Source organism: Syngnathus acus, chromosome 13 (genome assembly GCF_901709675.1).
Source record: "Syngnathus acus chromosome 13, fSynAcu1.2, whole genome shotgun sequence".
Taxonomy (NCBI): Eukaryota; Metazoa; Chordata; class Actinopteri; order Syngnathiformes; family Syngnathidae; genus Syngnathus; species Syngnathus acus.
In genome coordinates, this window is record NC_051098.1 from 12,328,264 (window position 1) to 12,343,045 (window position 14,782).

The 14,782-nt window shown below is 47.2% G+C and overlaps 1 protein-coding gene across 9 annotated transcripts in view; it reads left to right on the forward strand.

The window, feature by feature from the left end:
* robo2 (roundabout, axon guidance receptor, homolog 2 (Drosophila)) overlaps positions 1-14,782 on the forward strand; it is a 156,319-nt gene that overhangs the window by 1,427 nt on the left and 140,110 nt on the right. The gene's annotated exons all lie outside the window — the stretch shown is intronic.

The window sequence follows — 14,782 nt, forward strand, 5'->3', positions numbered from 1 at the left end:
ATGTGTCAAATCCTAACGCTAGCCCTTTGAAGATTCATTTTATACGTGCACTTTTTCCACCCCTCCTGCTTTGTGTCTATATGCTGCGTTAATTCGGAAGTAGGTTGAGAGTTGATTTCATTTCTTCCGAAAAAGTGTTGCCAAACTAGTCTCCGAAAAGAAAGTTGAGTGTTTCATCTCTGAGGCTAACTGTGGTCTTGTGTCAAATGCTAACGCTAGCTTTTTGAACCGTTAGCACAACCACCAACCTTTTGACCATCCCTGACACCTCTATTGCATATTTTGGAAACTTTTCTTTTTTTCTATTAGTTGTCTTGTCTATTATTTATTTATATTATATTTTTTTCCATCATATATATCCTCATCCATCTCTTTCGGGGGTAAACCTTTAGCTTGAAAACTGCGTCTGTTCCATTTTATTGCGCCGGTGGTGAGTTTTCAATTTGGAAAATGATCAAAATAGCCGCAGGGAGTCCCCCCCCTTTCTAGTCATGACACACTGCTTTTTGAATTGCATCGAATCCTTCCTCAATCGCAGCTGCCGGTAGATGGAACCGATAAACTTTACTGTCACCTTTCAAGTCCGAGGGGCTTTCAAGACGGAATAGCAAAAGATTTGGCTGATGCAATCAGAGCCAAAAGCCGTCAGTTGTTATTTGGAGGCAACGATGCGCACGGAACGCATAGTTTAAACCTTGCTTGCCAAATATAGCAGCACGTCAACAAAAGTGCTGCGGCGAGGCAGCGAGCGTTTATGAAAGGTGGCAGCTTAGCATCAACGCTAAAGTTCTCAATCTTTCTTCTAGTCGGTAGGGTATGTTATTTTGAAAATGAATGGGAGTGTAAATAAGCCCCCCCCCCCCTTGCAGCAGGACAGCGGCGGCGAACTGGCCAGAAGAATTGAATTGCTGCGCTGACTAATCGGGTGGCATCGTAGGCAACAGCGTATCAGAAAAATCCAATGAGTGTCTTTGTTTTTAATTAATGGGTGATGACTAGCTAGAGTCTCGGGGGGGGGGGGGCTGCTGTAGCTCCAGTGTAAAATCAGTCACACTCTGATCTTTTTTTTTTTGCCTGATGATGCGCCGAAAATATTTGTTGGTTTTTTTTTTGTTCCCGTAATTACAAGCTGGCAAAGTGATGACAAAGTTGCTGTCTGGTAATTGAAAAAGCCACAAAAGGCACAAAGCAAGCCTGCTGTTCTCACAGGCACAATAATTAAGCTTTTCGCGCGTGAAGAAGAATCACTTTCTCGCTCGCCCACGCCTTTTGAAAAATACATGTCGTATTGTATGCGTGGGCGCCATCACATATATGCTCGCCGCTGCTAACGGGATGGGCTCGCCACCAAGCAAACTCAAGGTTATAGAAAAAATGTGCCAGTTCAACTTATTTGTTATGTAAGTCCAACGCCGCCGTGTGGCAGCCAGACGACCAAAATGGATACATTTGCATAGCTATGTTTAGACATTGACGCCGCGCAGTTCATCATTCCGTCTTCCGATATTGGACGGGAAACTCGAAGCCCATCTGGCTCGCTAGCTTCGGTGACGTCATCGGCGGTCAGAATCGGAAACGCAACTCAGCTTATCGGCGAGCCAACTCGCTCTGACTCAGTCGCTCTCTCGGCGTGCCGCCTTACCTCTCTTTGCTCTCTGCCATCAAACTTTCAAAAGATAAGAAGCTTTTTTTCTATTTCGGGGTCACCATTAGCCTGAATAATGCATAGGCGAGCGAGAGAGAGGAACAGTTTGAGTCCTACGGAGGATAGAAAAGCACAGCATTCAATTAAATTATACATCGTTATCGCAGCTGGCAAGGCCCGGGCGCCGCGCTCCACCCTGGCCGACGTTCCGTGTTACTGTCTGGTCCAATACGGCGTGTCAGGCAACAACAGAGGCGGGAGCTCCGACGCCGACGTTCCGCCATGGGCGTAGAACTGAAGCTGGCGTCCATTTTTGCCGAGCACAGAAAAGGCCAGTTAAATGCCACCGGGAGTTCTGTTAGCCCCGCCCCCCCCAACTTGACATTCAGCTCGACGTGGCGCCGGAAGCTTTTGCCAGAGGCCGAGCATCACTGTGTTTGTTTACCCTTCCGCGTGGGAAGGCATCACAAGTCTTGTCGCCGTTGTTGTGACATCTCATTGACGTTTACGAAGCGCGCGACCCGACGGGCCTTCGCGTTTCAGTTAGAAGAGACTTGAGATGACCTCAAAGACGGCAAAAACATTTTGAGTTTACATCCAAAGGGCACATTTTTTCTTGCTTTCTTGCTTTTTTCTTTTTTCCTAGCCCTCCTTTGACACCAAGTGCGCGCCTTCCGTGCGAGAAGCATGTCAGTGCAGTCTTTAGAGGAAGCCGGGGATTTGGAAAGCCAAGATTAAGGTCTGCAAAGGCCACCTATGCATTTTGCATAAGTGCGCAGCTTCTTCTTCCAAAATAGCGGCAGAGGCTCGACACATGCTGGAAAGAAGCAGAGAAATAGCTTCCCACTTCTTGTTTATGTTGTGGAATGAATGAATGAATTTTTGAAAAACAAACGACAGATGGACAATTGTTGACTTTATATTGCCATGCGATCAAATTTGGATTACTTTTCACCCCCCTGATTGCACCTTTGAACTCATTCACTGCCAACCCAGTTAATATCTTTGACGTCTATAGCCGTCAATGGCACTGAATGAGTTAATAGAAATGTGACTTATTTTGAAAAGTTAACTCGGCGGAAGATTGACGTCATTGGCCGTCCGTCTGACCGCGTGAAGCCGCTCACCGATCATCTCGTCTCTCTCGGCGAGGAATAACAATTCCTCCATCCGCTCAATGATGATGATGATGACATTAATTGGCTCACGGGGCTGGGAAATGGCGGATTTGGGCAATTGGGTTTTAATCAAAGCCGAGGCGGGGACCATTTGTTTCGTTTCAACACACTTTCAAGTCGTTACTGTTCCAAGTGCAGGATGGAAGCCGTCAGCACAAAGTTCTCCTGAAAACTTAAGCGCGGAGCATAACTTTCTTACCTGGCCCGCATTGGGGCCGTCTTATATTAACATTGTCCTTCGCCCGCCAGTTAATTAACCCCCAAGACCTTCATTTGCGCTCCAATAATGCGTTACAATGGATTAACTTTCCACTCTCATTACCAAGATTGATTGATTAAAATCGCGCTTCCGTTATCGGTTCTGTTCCAGTTCCGAGCGCGCTACCGGCAAGTTGCTGAGATTGGCTTGAGCGCCAGCGTCGGCAAGAATTGAGAGTTTTGGCTTTTAGAACCACAATAGAGAACCGGATCACTTTGGCCTCCTTTTGTCTGTTTTTAGTCTTTGTGGGAATCGCGTGCAGAGCGAATCAAGCGCTCCCTCTGAAGGAGACTCCCAAAAACCTTGGCCGCAGGTTCTACCAGTTTTTTTTTTTTCATCTTTCGTGTTCCCGAAGCTTTATTCACACCTGAGACGAGAAAAACTTTCGATTGCATGTTTTCCCGTCGCGCCTTTGCGATGGCGACGGCTAGCGGCTAATGGCCCATCCTTGCGTAACTTCATCCTTTTATAATGTCTAGGTTTTGTTATTCTCAGTGCCGAGGCCATACGAAAGGTAAAAGTATGTTACGCAACATCCGACCGACGAGTAAGCCGGCGTGCTTTGTCGCGTGCTTTTGTTCGCCGTCTCTGAAAAGTTCTTTTTTTCCCCTTTGTTGCGTAATAAATGGCCTTGTTTAAGCGTAGCAGTAGCACTCGCTCTGTTTTTGCATTGAGATGGCAACAGTTCAAGGAAATTACCTTTCCGCTCTTCTTTCTTAGGAGAATAGAGATGAGATTTTTTTTCAGTAGTGTTGGCCATGGTGAGTTTTTTTCCCCAATTTCTGCGTTTTTCAGAAAAGCTGTAGAAACTTTACAGATGCTTTGCTGGGTTCTGTGTGAAAGGGGAGGGGGTGGAGCAGCCGGGCTCGCCGTCTAACAACATGTTATAGCTTTGCCTTGCGCATAAACAAATTATTTTTGCAATCTTGCAGCTGATGCCCCGCAAAGAAAGGGGCTGACAGCGGGATTTCCAAAAGTACCGCATGAACCCGACGGGCCTCTGGTGGAGAACAAAGCCGCATTTCTTCCCATCACACATTAAAAATGGAAAATAAAAACTTTAATGGTACCATCGTGAAAAGTTGCAGTGACTAAAATAACGCTTCAGATTCCATTTTTTAAATAAGACCATTCTTAATCCTTTGTCGAATTGTGCAGGTCATAAAATAGACTCGGACTACAAATTGTGAGGCCAAAACAAAATAAAAATTGCGCTGGTTCAATTTCGGACCGCTGCTATATTTTGTCACAGCTCTGGCCACCGACGCATGATGCAGCAGTTTCAAGTTCAGAGGTGCTGTGAAAGATGAGATCGAGCGTGTGTGTGTGTGCACCCGGTCTAGATTAGGAGTTTAATGAGTGGGAAAAGCGATGGCCTCTCATCCAAGGTGACCCCCACCCCCCCCCGCCCCTTGCTGCCAGAGCTCCATGGAAAGTGGAGCTAATCCCTTCTTCCTCATTTTTACCCACCTGTCAGTAGAGCCAGCGGCATATAATTACACTTTTATTGTCTACCGTCGCACTGCATCATTCATAGGGGGGGGGGTGGACACACCTGTGAACTCTGGACCGTCATGTAACGGACGTTTATGAATCTCGCTCTAATGCATCGTTAATAGTGTGTATCCAAAAGTCATCACCCCCCCCTTGGGGGTGTTTTTATACTCCTGTAAGCAAGCCACCCCCCCTCCCACACCCGCCATGACACCATTAGCTCTGCTGACATATTAAGGTTCTGTTTCCCTTGTAATTTGTTTTGTCTGTCAGCGTGATGGATGTCTTGTTTGCTGCCGTTTGCTCACACACGGGAGGAAAAAGAAAAAATGCTCGCTCGGGGGCATCGTTGGCGTTGTGCTTCAAAACGGGAGGCATCCAAACGGGTCGTCAGCCACATTCCCGCACAACGCTAATCACAAGCTAACGGGTTTCGTTAACGCCCGAGATGCCTAGTGCCTTTGTCGTCGGGTTTTTTGTGAAGCAACTCAATGTAGGTTTGTTCTAAGCGTAAGACAGAAGACGCATCAGGAGCTCGGGGAGGCCGCCCGCCAGCCCGCTGCCGCCACCGCCTCGTTTTGCTGCTCGGCACTGCCATAAATACCTGAAATTTACGCTCGGTCAACCTGGAGTGTCTCGCTGCTCGCCCTCGAGCGCTTTTGATTTGTCGTGTGGAAAAGTGTGCGGCCACGCGAAAAACATGGCCGCTTCACAGCGGCAGGTATGCATGTCACAGCTGAATCCTTTCACTGTCCTTAATCCAGCGAGCAGGGTTTGCAATCTTTTGGGGAGTGGGAGGGGGAGCAGCGGCAACATCACTGCCACCGAGGCGACGATGCTGCAAGCTCACTTTTTAAGCGCTTTACAATCCAGGAATGAATCAGTCAGCAAGAAAAAAAAAAAACGCACTTGGCACCACTTTTTCTTTTTCCCTCTCTATTTGAAATGAAGAGATTCGACAGACTTTGAAGCCGCTACCAAAACAGGCGCTCTAATCTAGCAATTTGCGCTCAATATGGAGCCGTCCAATATTTCTTTCTTTGAAAAGGAGAGCAATCCTTGGATTACTCTGCCACAAAAGCTTCATTTGCTTTTGTGGCTGTTTGTTTCCATTTCCGCTGCCTTTGAATCGGGCGCCAGCCGCGTCTCGCTCGGATATGCAAATTTAGCGCGAGAAAAGCCGTCTGGCTCGACGAGTGGCTCTTATCCTTGGGCTTCAATGCCGACTGGAGCCGGGAGACGTTTTGACCCGCTCTCGTGCGCCCGGAGATAGAAGAAGTGCTTCTTTGCTGTGGCAAAGAACCTTTTGCGCGTCTTCAAACAGCCGCCGGGGGCGTTTATGTCCTCAAATGCACAACGATGCATTTGAAGCACGCTGTTGATTTTCAATTTTGCACCTGGTCAAAGGACATTTATTCCACTTTGTGCATCCATGCTGGACTCAAGTACCCCAAAAAGCAAGTCTTGAAGGAGCCATAAAAAAAAAGGGGGGGGGGGGGCTTCCCAAAGACCAGCAAGGAGAAGCAAAAGTGCAAAATCTCCATTGATGAGCCACTCGAGTCGCCGTTGACCTAATTGTTGACACGCATTGCTCACCCAGCGCAAAAACAGCAAGATCTGGCTGCTGCACTTTTTCTGTGATTTGTAATTAGCATATCGGAGCGCTGTTCCAATTAATGAAGATGGCCCACGCACGCCGGTGCCCAAACCTGCGGCGGGGTCACAGCCGAGAGGACGAGCCGCGACTCAAATAGATGAGTGAGCAGATGCGAGGTGACGGCCGCTGGCCGAGGCTGAATTATGAAGACTTGATGGGGTGCGGCGGGCGGAGTCGACCGCTTGCACCCGAGCGCGCTTCATTTTCCATCACTGTGGCTGTTTTTTTTTTGTTTTTTTTTTTAAGAGTGGCAGGCCGTCAGGATCTCATATAAATATTTCATGTGGAGTCTTCTATTTCTGGAGATTTTGACCAGGCTCGTTCCAACTTTGCAGCCAGCCAGCCATTCTTTAGCACTTTGCAGCATAGACTCAAAATAATATTTTATTTATTGAATAATTATTTAATATTTATTCATATATTTATGTATATATTTATATATTTTTATTTTTTTATTCATTTATTTATTATGGATGTCAATTTGCACAGTGAAACGGAATGACTGTCTTGCCAAGTCAGTCAGGGCGCAGAATAAGCCGAAGGGGCTTTTTTTTTTTTTTTTTTTAATTTTGTAATCCTCATCCCGGTGTGTTGAGCGCGGCCCTTTTCTTTGGCGTTACCCCAAGCGACTGATTAGACAAGTCATTGACTCTCAACTTTTATCTGCTGCAGTTCCCAAGCAAACACAATTGGATCCAGAGGAGAGCAGACAAGCTTGGCTTTATCTTAATCAGACATTTAAAACTTACAGAGAATTCCTTTTTTTTTTTCTTTTCTCGGGTCGTTGAGGCGACCGCCTAAAAAAAAAAAAAAAAAGAGATGTAGGAGATTTAGCACAAAGGCTTCAAGGACAGGTGCGGTAGTACGCGGCAGTATCAGCCTGGCGGCCGTTCAATAAAATGTGTGCTTAACTTATTAAGGAGCTTGTAGGGAGCCACTTTAATTACTTGAGATATTTTTCCAATTAAAATGCGGGCACTGCTATTCCAAAGATAAGGGGAGGGAGCTTTTGGCAAAAAGTTTGCGTCGTCGAAGCCGACTTGCTGCCGGTTTGATGCGAGACGGAGAAGAAAAACACCATCTGATTTCCTCATTTTGAACTTCATTTCAACCACCGACGTGTTTTTCCCTTCACGGCTTGATGGACTTCAACTTGACAGTGACAGTCGCCAGAGTGACGCAAACCGTAAGACGCCGACAGATCAACCGAGACCTTGACCCGAAGCGAGTGATCGGCGTGACGAGAAGCCAGCGGGCCGGTCTACTCTGCTCCGGACTCCCAAGTTGTCCCCCCCCACACACGCAGCCTGAGGCATGATTGACAGATGCTATCACTGGCGGGATCGCTCCTGCGTGGCCTATCTGAGCCTGGAGGAGCTTCCGCTATCAATCCAGCCGGCGGGCTTCTACATCTGCGCCCCTCTTATCTCCTCCATATTTAAGCAACCCCGCTGCTATCAAAAGGGCCTGTAGCACTTCCAGGCTAATTGCCGGAGGCTAATAAGTTTCACGCAACCCCCCCTTTCCTTTCACCTCCACCATCTCAACTACAGGTCGCTCATCATCAGCATCATCTTCTCACCATTTTCAGTTTAGCCAGCAAAGTGTGACCTACTTTTAAAGGAGAATGTCGCCAAATCTCTTTGTGGAAATAATCATAGGTGTTTTTAAAATCAAAAGATTGTAACGCTAGCAGTGAACCTCAGTACCAACTCGCCCAAGTCGGAAGTGGCCCAACCCTGGCATGGCGGCAAATCCTTCACGCCACTGTTCTAGCAAGAACTCTTATTAGCACAATTCTTTTCTTTCCTAACAAGTCGATTGCCTTAAAGCAGATTTGCGGCTGATGGCAAATCAGTTTCTCTTTACACGAGCGGATTAGTTAGTATGGAATATTAAAATGGCGCACAAGGCGAGTTGTGGAGGAATGGAACGCCTCTGAAGTGATAATTAGCCACAGTCTTCATAATGGGAGGCTTAATTATTCCTAGAGAGCAGAAACGTTGCCGTTGGGCGACACGAGAGCGAGCGCCACTGGAGGATTTGAACTCTGCCGCATAAAGATGGCTGGAGTTTTTTTTTTTTTTTTTTTTTTAGATTGTGCCCAAATATTCTGACTCAGCACAGGAGTTTATTTATTTTTTTATTTTATTATTATTTTTTTTTATTTTGCCCAAATATTCTGACTCAGCACAGGTTTTAGATGCTTTTTGTTTTTGATAAAAAGCTTTTAAGTGTAAACCAGTGTTAATGAAAGTCTTTTTTAAAAATTGTTTTTATATTTAATTAATTTTTTTATTTTGCAATATATGTACCCAAGAATGTTATGTTGAGCACAGATGGTCTGTTTGCGCCACGTCCACCCGCGCACGCCGTCGGGTCCCACGCTTCACTTTGCAGTTACAAATCGTGAGTACGGAAAAACGTGCAGTATGGCCCCCCCTCCCCCCACCTGTCACTCCAATTACATTTATAATTGTTGTTGACGCCTCTCACATTCAAGACAACTCATGAGCACAACCGCAAAGAAAGGAACTTGAGCCCCTCATACAAAAGGAAAACATCTCTAAAGAAAGTTGGCACCTTTCACTATTTCAGTGCCAGAATTTCTTTTTTTCCAGTCTGGTGCCTCCCCGGAGTGGACCTCGGGGGACCCCCGGTAATCTCGCAGCCCTCGTCCCACTTGGCCCCTCACCTTCCTTTGGGTGCTAATTAACGGGCGATGGAGGCGAGCGCCTGTTTGGGCGGCATCTCGCGCTACTTTTGATGCTACCTGAAAACATATCCCGACGATATGCTCTCATCTTCACGTCTCAAGCGTCTTCTCCTCAGCCTCGGTTTCCTTCCCACTCGTGTACAGTTTACACACTGACACACTTGATTTGCCACACGTCTGATGTCTCTTCCAAAACGCCTGCAGAAATCCAGACGTGGCAAAGCTACTCAGCCTCGGTACTTACTGCAAGTTGAGCCATTTTTTTACTCAAGTCAAATCATGTTTTAAAAAAAAAAAAAAGTTTTATGTCTTATGGCGTCTAAATGGCTGATATTTTTTCTTCCCTTGGTGCTATTAATTGTAGTCATTTCTAGTTGCGTGTAAGCGGCGGCAGAGGTTTTGAATTTGAGTCACATGACTTGTGTCCGATTGAATTTGCCAATTTTAAGACTTTGGACTCGCTTGGCTATAACTTAGTCAAGACTTGACAATGATTGTCAGTGAATCGTTAATCACACTCGGTGATAAATGAAAGTCATTGATCGTCAAGCGAGCGAGCAGCCGCTCACAAAGGACGTTGTTTGCTGCCGTTTCAAACGGCAAAGTTCGTCCACGTGGCGTGCAATAAATCCTCCGTGTCTTGTTATTCATTGCATAATGGCCGCCATCAATCAGGGAAAGCAGCCAACAAATGAACTGCTTCAAGTTTGCTTGGCTGTTTCTACCTTTTGTCATTATTTTGTCATCATCAGTGGAAGGTGGCTTGCTTTCAACAAAAACGCGGCTTTCTCAACAAAAAGCAGAGAAAATAGTATTTTGTGTGTGTGGGAAAAGAAACGGCAGAGCTCTCGGACTTTGTAAGCAATATGAAATTGTGTGTTAGGTTAGGCTCGGATTTGTTTGCCACACACCGGAATGTTGCGCGTGAGATAAAAGCCCCCCCCATGCTTGCCCTGCTGTATTTTTTTGTTTCTTCCTATTGTCTCCTCTCATCTTCCACAAAATGATAATTAAACAAGGAGTGTGTCAGGACTCCTGGAATTAAAGTCCTTAATTATGCATCCTCTGCGTGCTGGCATTAATATTTCATGATAAGGGAATCAACATTCTCCATTATTCAGCGCTGCAAAATGCACAAAAAGTTAAATGTGGAAAAAGACGAAACGTTCAAACGAGGAAGCGCACACAAATGTGGCTAGCGGTTAGCGCAAGCTTTGAGGCTTATGGCCAAACTTTTCTGTCAAATGTTTTTAAACGCAAATGAGTCACCTTATATTTGCTCATTTGTAAGTGCAAATGCCTTTGGCGTTGATGCATCTTGAAGGCCGTCGTGTCAAATGCGACCCTCCAGTCTCGGCACTGTCACCCTCCGCCATTCTCAAAGAGTTGCGACCGCTTCACTGGAGGTCACCCAGGCAGTTTGGCCCCCCAAACCTTGGCCACTGTCTGCCGCCATAACAAAGACGGCAACCCTGGCCAGCACTTTGGCCTCTCCGAGGCAATAACAAACACGTGTGTGTGTGTGTGTGTGTGTGTGCGTCCACCGGAGCCGAGCGAGCTTCCCGCGAGGGTCCTGGCCTGTCATCTGACGGAGCCCGACAATGGGAGGGAGCAGATGCCCAGGTTCCGGGGCCAAACAGATGGCGGGTCCAAGTGGCTTTGGATCACGATCACCTTCCTAACTGGAGAAGGCAGCTTGCGGGGGCTCTGCCCGTCGTGGCCGCTAGCTTCGATAAATTACAGTGGCGGGAGTCAAACGTTGGGAAGTCAAGAAACAGAAGCTTGCGCCGGGGGAGTGGGCACAATCCCACCACGTCTAATCCTTCACCCACAGTTTGGAAGGCCAGAGGGAAGGCGCCATGTCTGCAATATCAAAGCGGGTTTAAACCAGCAGGCGTTGGCCGACGGTGGGCGCCGTGGCCAGGGCAACAATCAAACGGTGCATCCCGGGGTGACGCTGCACTACCCGATTGTGAAAACTGGCAACCTCGGCCGCTTGTCGGACTTCCATCCGGGTTCTTCTTGCATCTTGATGTTTTTGCGCGCCCCCCGTTTGGCCGCCACGCTAACCCGGGATGTTTTCCTTTCAAAGGCTTCCGACGCTGCCGGCCGGTGTCTCAAAATGGTCGCCGATCGCATGTGGCTCTGCAAGACCCAAAGGCGTCTGAGCTGGGTGAAATGATTCTCTTGCACAAGCGAGAAAGCCAAGTGGATAGCGAGCGCTGCACCGCCATTTAAATAAACAATCAATGGTGGAAAAACACAGTCAATAAAAGCCACAGCGGGGAGCACTCCAACAATTCCTGCTGTTGAAGCCCTCCCACCGTTCTTATTTATCTGAAGGTAAAGCGTAACTGCGCTCGCCGCGTCTATTTGGACATTAGCAGTAATGAAAGCCGCACGTCCTCTGCCCCGACGGACAGAAAATGAACATAAGTGTTTTCACATTTTACGAGCGTGGAGGAAATTGAGGTCTCCACGTGACTGACTGGCACGGACATGTCGTCATTGCGGTGGACGTCGTCGTATGCACTCCGGCCGCCTTTATTATCCTAATGAGGGATATTAGCCGCACTTGCGAGCTTGACAATTTTACACTTGACATTAATTGCCTTTCAGAAGGAGGAGGGGCTGTGATCTTTTGCCTTTATTTTTAATGTCAGGAGTGTCATTTATCGGCCCAGTTTGTTGTTAATGCGGGCGGCTCATGACAACATTTAAAAAAAAAAAACAAATGGTATCTTTCTGCTCTTGATTTTTCACCTTGACTCATTAGATGCTGGAAGGAGGATACATTTGATGAAATGACAAGCTGCTCACGCTCCGAAATGAAATGTCATGTGCAATTAGCAGTGAAGAATGACTGATTCTCACGCCGTCGTCCTTCAGCTCGACTTTTGCGTGCCGTTTGTCATCAGAAAGGCACAATTTGAAATGATCTGTGCGAAAATCCAAGCGTGATAAAGCGGCGGAACGCTATTTTGGAAACACCGTACGAAGTTTCTCTTGACTGCTGTTGCTCGTGCATATTCCAAACGGAAGTGGCCCACTTTCTAAAGAGATTGATGTGAGATGCACAATCCCCAACCTGCAGAAAAAAAAGAAAAGAACCCATCCCTGGCGGCCACGACTCCCACTCAGCAAGCAATCTGAACGTCGTCGTGTTTTGCACCTGATTTATGTGCTCACGTTTCCGGTTTGGACTATTTTAAGAGTTCTTCTTTCACAAGTTGCAAATGTCGCCCGACTGCGTCGGCTTTTCGTTTGGTTTGGAAGAGTCATCCAATCATTCGCTCCACTGCAGATTTGCTCTTGAAGTGACCGTCCGTCTCTGTAAGAGCATCTAAGCTTTGTAGCACTTCATCCCGAGAGGGGATCAGTCACCTGTTCGCTCCCACTCGGAGCTCGCGTGGCTTGTTCGCCGCCTTCGTCCTTCCTTGCTGTCATTTAACTGAGTGGGTGATTTTTTTTCTTTCCCCCCACTCTCTTGAATAATCCTCCATAGAGGAGCTCCCCCGCCCATCCTACACGCTCTTCATCTGTTTCCGGAGGTGAGTTTCCTGAGGGGGCGGGGCTAATATTCCTCCTCCTTTTCTTTCCAAATGAACAACATTAATGTTTGCGTTCAAGTTGTTTGTTGCCTTGCTCTGCTTTTCTTGTCCCATTTGGCACATATTACCGGATCCTATTTGCGTGTCTCGATGTTTGGAAGAAACTAGTACACCAAGGCTGAGCGAGCCTCATTTGGATCAGCACCAATTCCACCTTCATTATTTCTTATTATAAGAAAGAAAGTGAAAAGAAAGAAATGCCTTTTGTTCAGATGTGGCTAAATAAATCCGCAGCTATCTGAAAAGCTCTTAGAATTTTGGCAGGGGAAAAAAACCCCCAAAAAACGGTTCCAAGTAAAGAAACAACAAAAGACGAATCCTTAACGAAGACAACTGACGATGTGATCTGGCGCAATTGTTTTAGCTTATTTTCTCTCACGCATTTGAGGAAATAAAGGACGGCAAATGGCGGCGGCGCTGCTGTGATTAAGATGAAAATGGTAACGTGCAAGCCATTATTTCCCTAATGTTGATTTCTTCTTGGCCCCCCCCCCCCGTCCTCAGCAACTTAGCAAAGTTTTATGGAGCAGCAGTAAAAATCTGGCTGCACTCTTTGAATGGCAAGCCATGAACCGGTGTGTGTGTGTCTCTGGGATTCCAACCCAGATGTCCCATCACCCTTTACCTTCTGTTTCAAAAGTCTCTTAAAGACAAATTTTTATTTTTTTTTGCAGTGCACTGAAATTTTCATGAATTCCTCAGGAATATTTCACGGTCCTGTGTGTAAAAGCGTCTTCTGACTCTTATGTTGAAATATTTACAAGTCATCCACTCTAATTCATACCAAGTGATCACATGGAGGAAAAGAGCATGACGAAGCACATCGCCGACCCGGATGGAGCTTACCATTCGCTCGCCACCATTTTGCACTCTGATTAAGAGGAAGGCGAAACGCAATCACGTTCCTCACATGTGGGTAACAAGCAATTGTTTTGTGATTTTGCCTGATGTTGCTCAGGTAGAATTGGGCGCAAAGGGGCGTCTGCGCCGTTGTGGGATGTGATTCGTCTTTTGAGGTGAAGATGCTCCTTATCCACCATGCACACACAAAAGCTACAGAATTTCCAGTTGAAACTGCAAATGACTGCGTCGAGAAGCCAAATGTCCATCGCTCACAATAATCACGGCACCCCGGACGACCAATAAGCAACGCGACTCCTTAAGAAGCCTTATCCGCTGCCCAAGTAGGGAGTCTCTTCTTTACGCTGTGCCCGGCCAATTGGCAATTATTGTGCAAATAGAGTCGATTGCAAAAGACTCTTTATGTAGTATGTGTGGGGGAAGGGGGGGGGGGGGGCTTCTCTGATGAGGACTTGCAGATAATTAGCAAGCAGGCAGTTTGTTTGAACCCCGCCACTTCCACTTTGGCGCCAAGCTCGAAAGGTTGCTTAGTAAACAAGTGATGGGGGGGAGGATGCGCTCTTTCATCTAAACCCGGCGCGCATAATCAAGTGTTGGCTTGCGGAAACCGCTCATGCGAAATTAGCCATCGGCGGCGTGACCGTTACCCCCCCGCCCTCCCGCAAGCGTGAGTGAATTCGCCGTGCCTCTAACGTGGCCGCCGTCTTTGCGGCCATCAAACGACAGCTTTGAATATGCTGATAAACTGCCCACTCGTCTCCAGGTATCTGGCTTTCCGGTCCATTTCACAGCCACGGGCCTCGCTCTGTCCTCGAGCTAGCTCACATCAAGGCCTCAAAGGCGTGGCGGCGCACGCCGTCGATAAAGCCGTCGCCGAGTCGCGCCTTAAGTATACCGACAGATCTATTCCGGGGCCCAAATTGTCTGTCAAACGTAAAATGCGGCTCAAGGCGTCTCCAAGAGCCAAAGTCTTTTATCAAGTCCGAGCCGGCGCTGTTGTTTGTCCGACTGTATTATTAGTCGGCGGCAAAGCAAATGGATTGTTGTCATGTCGCCTGCTGACATTGTGAGATTTTCAAATTTGCGCTGTGATCCATTTTGGAACGCCGGTTGACAACCTGCTGTTTTTAGTTATTTCTCGCATCGTTTGATGGAAAAAAATCATCAAAATGTATACGGGGTTCCCGCTTTTCGCAACTCAGCCGTAAACCATGAGCGTCGTTTGTCGACCAAATTTGCTCGCGCAGGAACGGCAGACATATTTCCACGTGCGTTCTCAGACTGGAGTAAATATGAATACGGTGACCGGCCGGTTTGAAATTAGAAAACGCTGCTTTTCTACTCGCTCGGCTTTCCTCGCG